The following is a 10,309-nucleotide window of genomic DNA, read 5'->3' as shown; positions in this document are numbered from 1 at the left end:
TTGATCATATATAATGGGTGTTGAACTTGAAATAAATAGACACTTGTAGCTGAGACTGAGATGCCCCTCGGTTGTTCTCCGTAATCTTTTAAACCCCATTGTGGTCGTTCTTGAAATTTACCTTTGTATAATTAGGGTTTTGTTCAAATTCATGCTGATTTGATTAATAGTGTCCTTTGCTATTTATCTGTTGGTACTGTAAAAGTTGTTTAGTTTGTTGATTGCTCGTAATATGGCATATAGTGCACAGTATCCATTTATTTATTATTATTATTTTGATGTCATCAGCTATCATCTTCAAGAAGAAGAAGAAGAAGAAGCAGAAGAAAATCTTTAATCTACTGAATTTTTGCATTAGAAATGTTCCGTTGCCTATTGTATATACGATGAGCGTAAAAACCAGTTCTCATGGACTGCATTAATTCCTCTAAGAAAATGGTTATTGCCTCGAGGATTATTAAAAGTGAGGAAATTAGGGATAAAAATAAACTCAAGTTAATTTAGGGAGAGGAATTGAAATTAGAACCTATATGCGTAGGATTGACGATAACTGAACAAGTTGTCGCCTTGTGTTGTGGTCCGAATAAATCTAATTCTTTAGTGAAAACTTTGTCCTGCTTCCAGAATCTCCACAATATTGCATAAATCAAGGGAAGGAATGCTCTCCTCGATATCTACTTTCTGGTGATAATAGCTAGCTGATATTCAGGAGAGTCCAAATAACTCCTCTATTTTAGCTAGAAAACTAAAAGATAGTTATTAATAAACAACAAATAAATACTAAGAGTGCCTAAGGTTATTTAGAGTACAACCATAGTTGATCAGGCCATATGACTCTCCTAATTTGGGACTTTTGTTTTTCGATTGCGAACAAATCCACCAGAAACACGTCCCTAGAGAGTAGTTAACAAAACACAAAAGCTCCTTGAAGTTTATTGATAGAATCCACATAATAAAAGATTAATATGAAGCACATCAAGCATATCAAGGAAGATTATAGTATGTCATGCTTCTATTAATGTTACACGGAGGAAGATGGTTTTTGATCTCAATTATATTAATTGACTACTCCAGGCCCGAGTATCTCTGTGTCTGGGATTATTCTTCTTGGTCCTAATAGAATGCGTTGATTTTCCTATCAATTTCACTGCGTATTTTTCTTATCAATTAACTGTGCATTTTCTGCTATATTCTCAACCTTAATTTTGTGTCACATCCTGCTGGACACTCTCTCAATATGCCTATAAAATGAAGAGACTGAAGGATTCTCATTTCTCTAGTCTTTGTGGAAATCATGTCTCTTTCTATGACCCCAGATAAACATTTATAGGAAGATCCTGCTGCCTCCTTTGGAAAATCTATGATTAGAAAATGATTGCCTCGCTCTTTGTCCCAAGATTGACTTAGAAAGTGGTTCTTATGCATTCTAGTGTACGTATAACTGGCTTTCGAAGCTTCCTACCAAGCCTACATATGGGACTAAATCGCTTTCTTTGTTGGTTATTAATATTGTTTAGCACATTATGCATTGAATCCTGCAATCCGATAGGTTTCCAATCAGATAGATACGAAGACCGCCATAGATTCTCCAACTGTTGCCGGACCACATTGATGAAAACTATGTTAATGGAGAGGGAGGAATCCATGCTTGCGGCTTTACCAGTTACAAACATTAGTTGATAAGATTCTTAACTGCAGTTGGAATCTTTATCGGCGAGACCAATTTGTAACAGATTGTAGCATATTTGTTGGAGCCTTTTTTCCGTCAAATAAGCAAGTTGTTTGGTGGGCTCTCTTCTTTACACTGATCCAAACCTATCTTGAATTATAAAGGAAGAACTTTTAGCCCTCAGAATATGTTATGAACGTGTCAAGTTCTCATGAAAAGTTTATGTGAATTGACATGAGGTTTGACTGGTGAGGTGTAAGCATGATCTACTTTATTCCTTCTTTATTTGGATGTTCGACCCAAGGCCAAGTTTGAGAGAGCTATAGATATCTGCAAGCTTTATGGCTTATGCTACAACACCTCTTGGCTATTAATATCTCAACATTTTGTGAGTGGTATTTTCAGTGTGTGATTGAAAGTAGCTAGTCTACATAAATAAATAGCAATTATGGTTTGAGAAAAAGCGCATGTGCTACATATATTAATAAAGATAATATTGTTGCACCTGCATAATATTTGTGATAAACTGTATATATGCTATGATATGGGAATCACTATGTTAAAAATGGCTGAATGCATCTTGTGCTGCAGTTATGCGTAGTCATGCCCAGCCACAAATTAATGAGGTTTCAGGATGTGATTTGGTATATGCTGTGTGCCAACCTCGTCCGTCCGCGCGCTGCCTTCATTGTTAAGCAAAAAGTCCTTCCTTGCTCTTTCGTCTCCAACTTTGGAGGAGCTACTCTCATGAATATTTCCATGAGGAACAACAGGCTAAATGACTATCAACTTGCAAATTAAGGTGAAGAACAACTTGGACCCAGGTATGTGGTCCGTGGCCCCAGCTTTCTATAAATTAAGCATATTAAGATTCTGGTAGTCCTTGTTGGTTCAGACCATGTCACCGTTGTTATCAATATGAGACAAGAAAACGTGATACCATATGAGAAACGGACAAGGGATCCATAGTCAGAAAGACGCAGGAGATATGAAACTAGGACACTTTTAGAGGAACTTTGAGGAAACTAACAGAGTACATTTTAAAAACACTTTCAAAAGTTATAAAAAAAAATTATGAATGAAATGTTAATTTTATTTACTACACTGAACTTTTATGATATATATGTAAGAAGAAACTCTTAGGAAAAATTATATGAAACCTGAAAGAGCACTTAAAAAGCAATCATAATAATACCTAGCTAATAGAAACTCTTGAGAAATCTTTATGACACCAATTGGACAATTTTCTAGACAAAATAAAATAAACTTTTACAAGCGATTATACTGTGGTATTTATAAAATGTGAACCATAAATTATAATGCACATAAATAAGAGATTACAAGAAACTTTAGCAATACTAACAAAGATCTTCATGGATAGGATAATTCTATATGCATGAATAATCACAATGCCAATGTTACCTATATACTCTAAAGTATATGTATTGAATTTTGAAAAGGTTGGGTTTGGGTTCATAGCCATGAGCAGACTCAACTATTCTTTGGTCTACAGATATAACAATTTGGTCTAATTGGTTCAATCCACTTGATTTTGGTCGGACTATAAGACATACAGACTTTAAGTTGAGTTGAAAAAATTGAGTTCATCATCCAAAAGAAGAGAGAGATGGGGGGGAAACAACTAGAGATTTCAGATGGTCTGGGTTTGAACTATAAGGATAAATGCATACCCGATAATTAAATAGGGTATCAGGGGCAAGCGAGTCAAACATACAAACCCATACCCGATCATATTATGGGTACTTCAATATGGCTACTTCATGGGGTCGCACAAATTTTTTTTTAAATTTTTTTTCCCTTCAAACTAATAGAAATTAAGTATGGATAGTTTAAAATTTACGAGTTTCATGAGCTATACACACGATTTTTATCCATTTTTGTTTGTTTGGACCCAATAACAATTAAGTGTATGTATTTCAAAATTCGTGATTTTGATGGGCTTATAACCCGTGACTTTTTCTCTATTTTCGTTCATTTGGACCCAATGACAATTAAGTTTGCATATTTCTAAATTCACAATTTTAATGGGATATTACCTATGATTTTTGTCAATTTTCATTCATTTTGACCCAAGATCAATAAAATAAGTGTGTTTTAAAATTCACGATTTTATGAGCTATAACTCACGATTTTTTAATTTTCGTTTGTTTCAACCCAATGACAATTGAAGACGCATATTTCAAATTTTAGGATTTCATGAGCTATGACCAATGACTTTTGTCTATTTCGTTCGTTTCGACCCAATAATAATTAATTAAGTGTTCCTCATAATTTTTATGAGCTATAACTCATAATTTTTGTTCATTTCTATGTAGCTCGTCTAATGGTAATTAATTTTAGGTATTTCAAAATTCGCATTTTTCGTAAGCTATAATGTGCAATGCTGGTCCATTTTTGTTCGTTTTGACCTAATTGTAGTTAATTTTGCATATTTCAAAATTCATAATTTTCTTAGGATATAACCCTCGATTTTTTTTATCAATTTTCTTTCATTTATGAGTGTTTTAAAATTTGTGATTTCATAGGTTCTATAGCTTATAATTTTTTAATTATTTTTTGTTTCGATCCAAGGATATTTAAGTAAGATAATTTCAAAATTCGCGACTATAATCTATAATTTTTATCCATTTTCATTCATTATTACATAATAATTCAAATTTCATATGCTATATAACTCATGATTTTTGTTTATTTTTATTCATTTCGACCCAGTGACCATTAATTTTGCGTATTTCAAAATTCACGATTTGCATTGGCTATAACCCCATATTTTTTGTCCATTTTGTTTGTTTAACCCAATAGCAAGTGCTTGTTGGAAAATTTGTAATAAGACAATGAAAGAATTGAATGTTTTATTCTTTCTAACTTAATTACAATTTGATTTTCCTGATTACAAAAGAGAAGAAGATCGACGGAGATTCTCCCCTTTGTTTAAGTTCTGGGTTCTTCTTGGTGGCGATGGAGTGCCTCCCTCGAATGCTCGCGTCGAGTTTGCTCTCCGTTGACGATCCGAACGTCTCACTTTGTTGGAACAATTAACTCGCGTGTCAAGTTTAAAAACAAAAGAACTCTTAACGAGTTTATGAGCTCAGGATGAGTTGGAACTCTGTGAAAAGAGTTGTTTGAACCGAAAATTCGGTTAATTGCCAAGTGTTAAAACTCTCTGTTGCTAAGAAGATCTTTTTAGATCTCTTGGAGATTTTATCTGAAAACCGAACTTCAAGAAGGAAAATCCGACTCTAGATCCTCTGAATTTGATAGTCCTCCCCTAAAAAAAACCGATCTCCTGAACTGAATTGATTTTTAGTTATTTATAGAGGATTAAGGGGTGTAAGTACCCCTTAAATCGCTCCTAAGAGGGGTGTAACCGCCCCCAAATTGTGAGAAACGATTTTGGAACCGTTCAGCTCATGTTGAATGAGTCAAACAATGCCCAGTTTGACGTTCTGGACGTTAACCCTGCGTCTCAGAATTGAGACGCAAAGTTCGGTTTGGACCGAAAACTGAACGCAGGGGTCGCCTGCGTTTTGAAAGCTAAACGCAAAGGTGAACTCTTCGTTTAGAAATGATTGTTGACTTGTAACATCCTTTATTAAAGCATCTGCAATGATCGTTGTTCCGTAATCCTTGCTTTAGCTATTTGGGGTGCGAGAGCTGTCAGATTGTAACTCTCATGGTTGATTGTGAAGACCGCTGAATAGAGTTTTCATCAGTCGTCGGAAGAGTCGTTAAATTATAACTCCTCTCGATCTACGTGAAAAGTCCTCCATTTACAATTTTCGTGAATGTTGTTTGATTGTAACTTTCATTGTCGAAATATTGATTAAAGCTTGATAGGGATTAGCTATCTGTTGTGATTTTTAGACAGTCTACAGCAAGCAATTGATTGTGTTCTTCATAATTTGTGATTTTCATAGCTATAACTCACGATTTTTGTCCATTGTCATTCAACTCATGATAACTAATTTTGTGTACTTTAAAATTTATAATTTTCATAAGCTCCCACGGTTTTTTGTCCATTTGAGTTCGTTTCGACTTAATTATCAAAAATCACAATTGTCTTTGGATATAACACACGAATTTTGTCAATTTCTATTCATTTTAGCCTAGTTAATTAAGTACACGTATTTTAAAATTCACAATTTCCGGGTTATAACTCATGATTTTTTTAAATTGCTTTTCATTTCAACCCAATGACAATTATGTGCGCATTTTTTAAAATTCACCTTTTTTGGGCTATAAGATGTAACTTTGCATGTTTTCACTCATTTCGACCTAATAACTATCAATTATGGTTCTTGAAAATTCACGATTTCATGGACTATATATAACCCATAATTTTTGCTTGTTTTCATTCATTTCGACCTAGTGGCAATCAATTTTCTTTTATTTTGACCATATGTATATGTATATAATGACATCTAACTTTGCTAAGAAATATGAATATTCCAAAATTTGCGATTTATAGGCTCCCACGATCACTTCAATTTACATTCATTTAGCCCAATAGCAATTAGTATAAAATTCGCGATTTCACGGGCGATGACTTATGGTTTTTGTTTGTCTATCTTTGTACTGACCCAATAACAATTAGTTTTGCATAGTTCAAAAATTCTCCAGTTTCATAGGCTATAAGTCACGAGTTTTGTTCATTTTGATCCAATGACATTAAGTTTGTGTACTTCAAAATTTATGATTTTGATGGGATATAACTCATGATTCTTGTCATTTTTTGTTTGTTTCGACCGAATGGTTATTAAGTAAGCAAATTTCAAAACTTACAATTTTATAACTCAAGATTTTTGCAATTTTTCTTTGTTTCAGTTCAATGACAACTAAGTATGTGTACTTTCAAAATGTGCGATCTATAACCCACGATTTTTGTTCATTTTCTTTTGCTTTCCACCAAATGATAATTAATTACACATATTTCAAAATTTTTGATTTTTAGGCTATAAACCTATGATTTTCTTTAATTTTTTTTCATTTTGAAAATCACGAAAGCAATTCTCCTGGAAAATGTTATTGTAAATGTTATCAAAATAAACAGCTTCATAAGAGGGGAAATGACTTTTAATTAAGGGAAAAATGCTTTCAGCCCCCAAAACGAAAGAAAACGTGCTTCCCCTCCCAAGATTTTTTTCAACGGGTGCTTTGCTCCCAAAAGTAAACTTTGCGTTCTCTGAGCCCCAAAACACAAAACCCAAGAGATTTAAATTCGTGAAGATCATAATATCATTCTCTCTCTCTTATATCTGTTATGTTTTGAAAGAGTTTCCTCCGTCAATCACAGCGGAGAAGCTTGACCTCCGTCAATCCCCGCCTCCGCCGCCGTCGTTGCCGTTGAAGCTCCGTCAATCCCCTCGCCGTCGATTTCGTCGGAGGCATTTGTGTTTTACGAGGCGATCTTGAGCAGGGAGTACTTTAGAGGGGAGGGATTAGGGTTAGGGCAAGGGTTGCAGGAATTGGGGCTATAGATGAGGTTCTTAGCGAGGTTTTTTACTGTTTGTTTGGTGACTGGGAGGAAGGATATGGTGAATCGGCTTGCTGGGTAGCTTAAGGGGCTAGTTGATGAGTGCAAGAAGAATTTTTAGGTAAAAGATTGTGTGAAAATTGAAGCATTTGAAGGGATTGAGGAGGTGGAAGAAGGAAGTAGGTCATGTTAGTGATTTTAATCTTATTTTTTGTTTTTTGAAGGGTTAATTGTTGGGTAATTTTCCTTTTTCTTACTATTTTTTTGTAAGATTCAGAAACATATATAGCAATGTATGATATAGTAGGCAACTTTTATGTGAGTAAAATTGATCTACGGTAGTCTTTGCTCAACATCTCTTCCCCTCATGGCTTCAACTTGAGGTCTTGGTTTACGCATTGGTTGTGAAGATTACGGGTTGCTAGTTATGGTTATGGGTTGAAGCCATGAGGGGGAGAGGGTAGGTTGTTAAGGTTAGGATCGGTTGTTAAGGTTATGTGTTGTGAAGGTTACGCGTTGGTTGTTAAAGTTACGGGTTAATTGTTAAGGTTACGAGTCGATTGTTAATGTTATAGGTCAGTTGTTAAGATTACGGGTTGGTTGTTAAGGTTACGGGTTAATTATGAAGGTTACACGTTGGGATATATATGTATATATATTTTGAGTGACATGAATATTTTGGGCCACTTGGCCTAGTGGTAAAGTTTGGGAGGTTGAACAAGAGGTTAGGGGTTCAAACCCCTACATACACAATATATATTTAAGGGTCTTTGATGGGCCTTGGGCTTGGGCCTCTTGGGCTCTTTGAATTCTAAAAATATTTTTAGAATATTCATTGTTAAGGATAAGGGTTGGTTGTGAATGTTACGCTTTGGTTGTGAATGTTACGGGTTGATTGTTAATGTTACGCGTTGGTTGTGAATGTTACACGTTGGTTGTTAAGGTTACGCGTTTGTTGTTAAGGATAAGAGTTGGTTGTGAAGGTTACGTATTTGTTGTGAAGGTTACAGGTTGGTTGTTAATGTTACGGGTTGGTTGTTAAGCTTACATGTTTGTTGTTAAGGATAAGCGTTGGTTGTGAAGGTTACGCTTTGGTTGTGAAGTTTTTGACTTCTAAAAATATTTTTATAATATTCGTTTTTTTAGCTCTTCAATTGCCTAATATTGTTGTTTATGAGAATTCACCTATTACGCGTTAGTTGTTAAGGTTACGAGCCCGTAACTTAACAGTCAACCCGTAACCTTAATAATTAACCCGTAACCTTCACAACCAAACTGTAACATTAACAACCAAACCGTAACATTAATAATCAAACTGTAACCTTAACAACAAACCTGTAACCTTAACAACCAATACGTAACATTAACAATCATAACCTTAACATATTGAGCGTCTTCATCCCGGACACGGTGTCGATCATCCCAACGCTCCTCGGCCTCTTAACCCCAGTGCCCCCAAAAGGCCCATCATGCCCACAAGAGCTCACTACGACCTTGGCTTCCATCACGTTCGGATCCATGCACGACTGGGTGCCGTGGTTCATCGACACCAACGCCCAGTTCGTCACGACCCCCCCGACCCTCCCGTTTTTAATTATCAAATCCTCCGCCGCCGCCACGTTGAACAACTTCACGTTGGGCCGCATCAGCAGCTTGCTCATGATGGTGGAGGTGAAGAGGGCGGCGTGCTTGATGACGATGTAATCCTCCTGCTCGTCGTAGGGGACCTCGAGCTCGTCGAGGAAGAGGTGGGCGGGCTAGCGGACGACCATGGCGAAGAAGAGCTGGCCGCCGAGCTAGGCGCCACCGCCAGGGGACAGACCAGCTCGAATGAAAGGCAAAGTTTGATTGTCGGGGTTTTGGAGAATCTCGTAGGCGCCGGAGAGGTCGGCGGATCCGGACGTCGCTGCCGTCGAACGATAGACGTTCGGTGTGGTCGCATAAGGTTGATCAATGTCGATTTTTCATCGTAGGCGGCGGGTCATCGTCGCCAGAGACGATGGCCTTCTTTGACGGGGCGGAAGCGGAGGGAGGAGAGGTCGTAAGAGGCGGAGATTTGGGGGGCGGAGGATGACGATGATGGGGAGGAGAAAGATTGGGTTTTGAAGGCGGAGGAGAGCTTGAGGCCATGGAAGGAGGATGAGAGGAGGTTGCGATGGCTGGGTTTGGAGAGGAAGGAGAAGGTGGCCATGGAGGGTATTATGATTTTCACGAATTTAAATCTCTTGGGTTTTGTGTTTTTGAGGCTCAGAGAACACAAAGTTTATTTTTAAGGGTAAAACACCAGTTGAAAAAGTCTTGAGAGGGGGAAGCACGTTTTCTTTCGTTTTGGGGGCTGGAAGCATTTTTCCCTTTAATTAATCTCTCGTACGATTCCAAATTATATCAGTTCACATCCACTTCACATCATGATGCTATAATGCACGGAAATCTAGAAGCCAGTCCCCTCTTTTTCTACCCCCTTCCTTCAATACTGATCCGTACCTCCTACTAGGAATGTGAAAGAATGAAAGAGGATGATCAGGTTCAGTGTTTCTCCAAGTCTCGAAAGGGAATGGGTCTGGCCAGCTAATAAGCTCCTTTCAAATCCAATTTTCCTGTTGGAACTTTGTTTACTGATCATCATTGAGCTGTGAGCTGATTACAGATCATGATTAAGACTTCGTTTAAACAACACAAAGCACACTAATTAATCGCCCATAGTTTACTTATAGCCATTAAATATTCTATTAACTCAAATCACTTATTTAACAATTGAGTTCGCATGTGCTTTGGGGTAATGACATTCATTTGTGTCCCGCTTTTAGTGTAATGACGTTTTTTTCTCTAATCATCTTTTAAGGTAGATAAGAGGATCCATTTCCCGATTTCAGTCTATATGGCCCGATCCCATATGTGAACGATCTGAATTTCAAAAAGAAACTCGTGATTTGCTCGATAAGTAACCTAGTATTGGAAAGGCTGAAAAATAATGGAGAAATTTGCAATATAGTCTATCCCAGTTCTAACCCCTGAATCAGTTTGAATTTGGAAACCATATCCAATATAGGAGTTTGTCATTTAATAAATATTGGAGTTGGCCACACTAACGATCGATGGTACATAATTTGGTTGTCAAGGATCCAAAACATCAAGGTTCATTTCTT

The 10,309-nt window shown here is 36.8% G+C and overlaps 1 pseudogene; it reads right to left on the bottom strand.

Annotated features, from left to right (window-relative positions):
- LOC109842004 lies at positions 8,534–9,354 on the bottom strand (annotated as a pseudogene).

Source organism: Asparagus officinalis, chromosome 1 (genome assembly GCF_001876935.1).
Source record: "Asparagus officinalis chromosome 1, Aspof.V1, whole genome shotgun sequence".
Taxonomy (NCBI): domain Eukaryota; kingdom Viridiplantae; phylum Streptophyta; class Magnoliopsida; order Asparagales; family Asparagaceae; genus Asparagus; species Asparagus officinalis.
The sequence above is the reverse complement of the archived record's forward strand: the minus strand, read 5'-3'. Positions and strand labels throughout refer to the sequence as shown.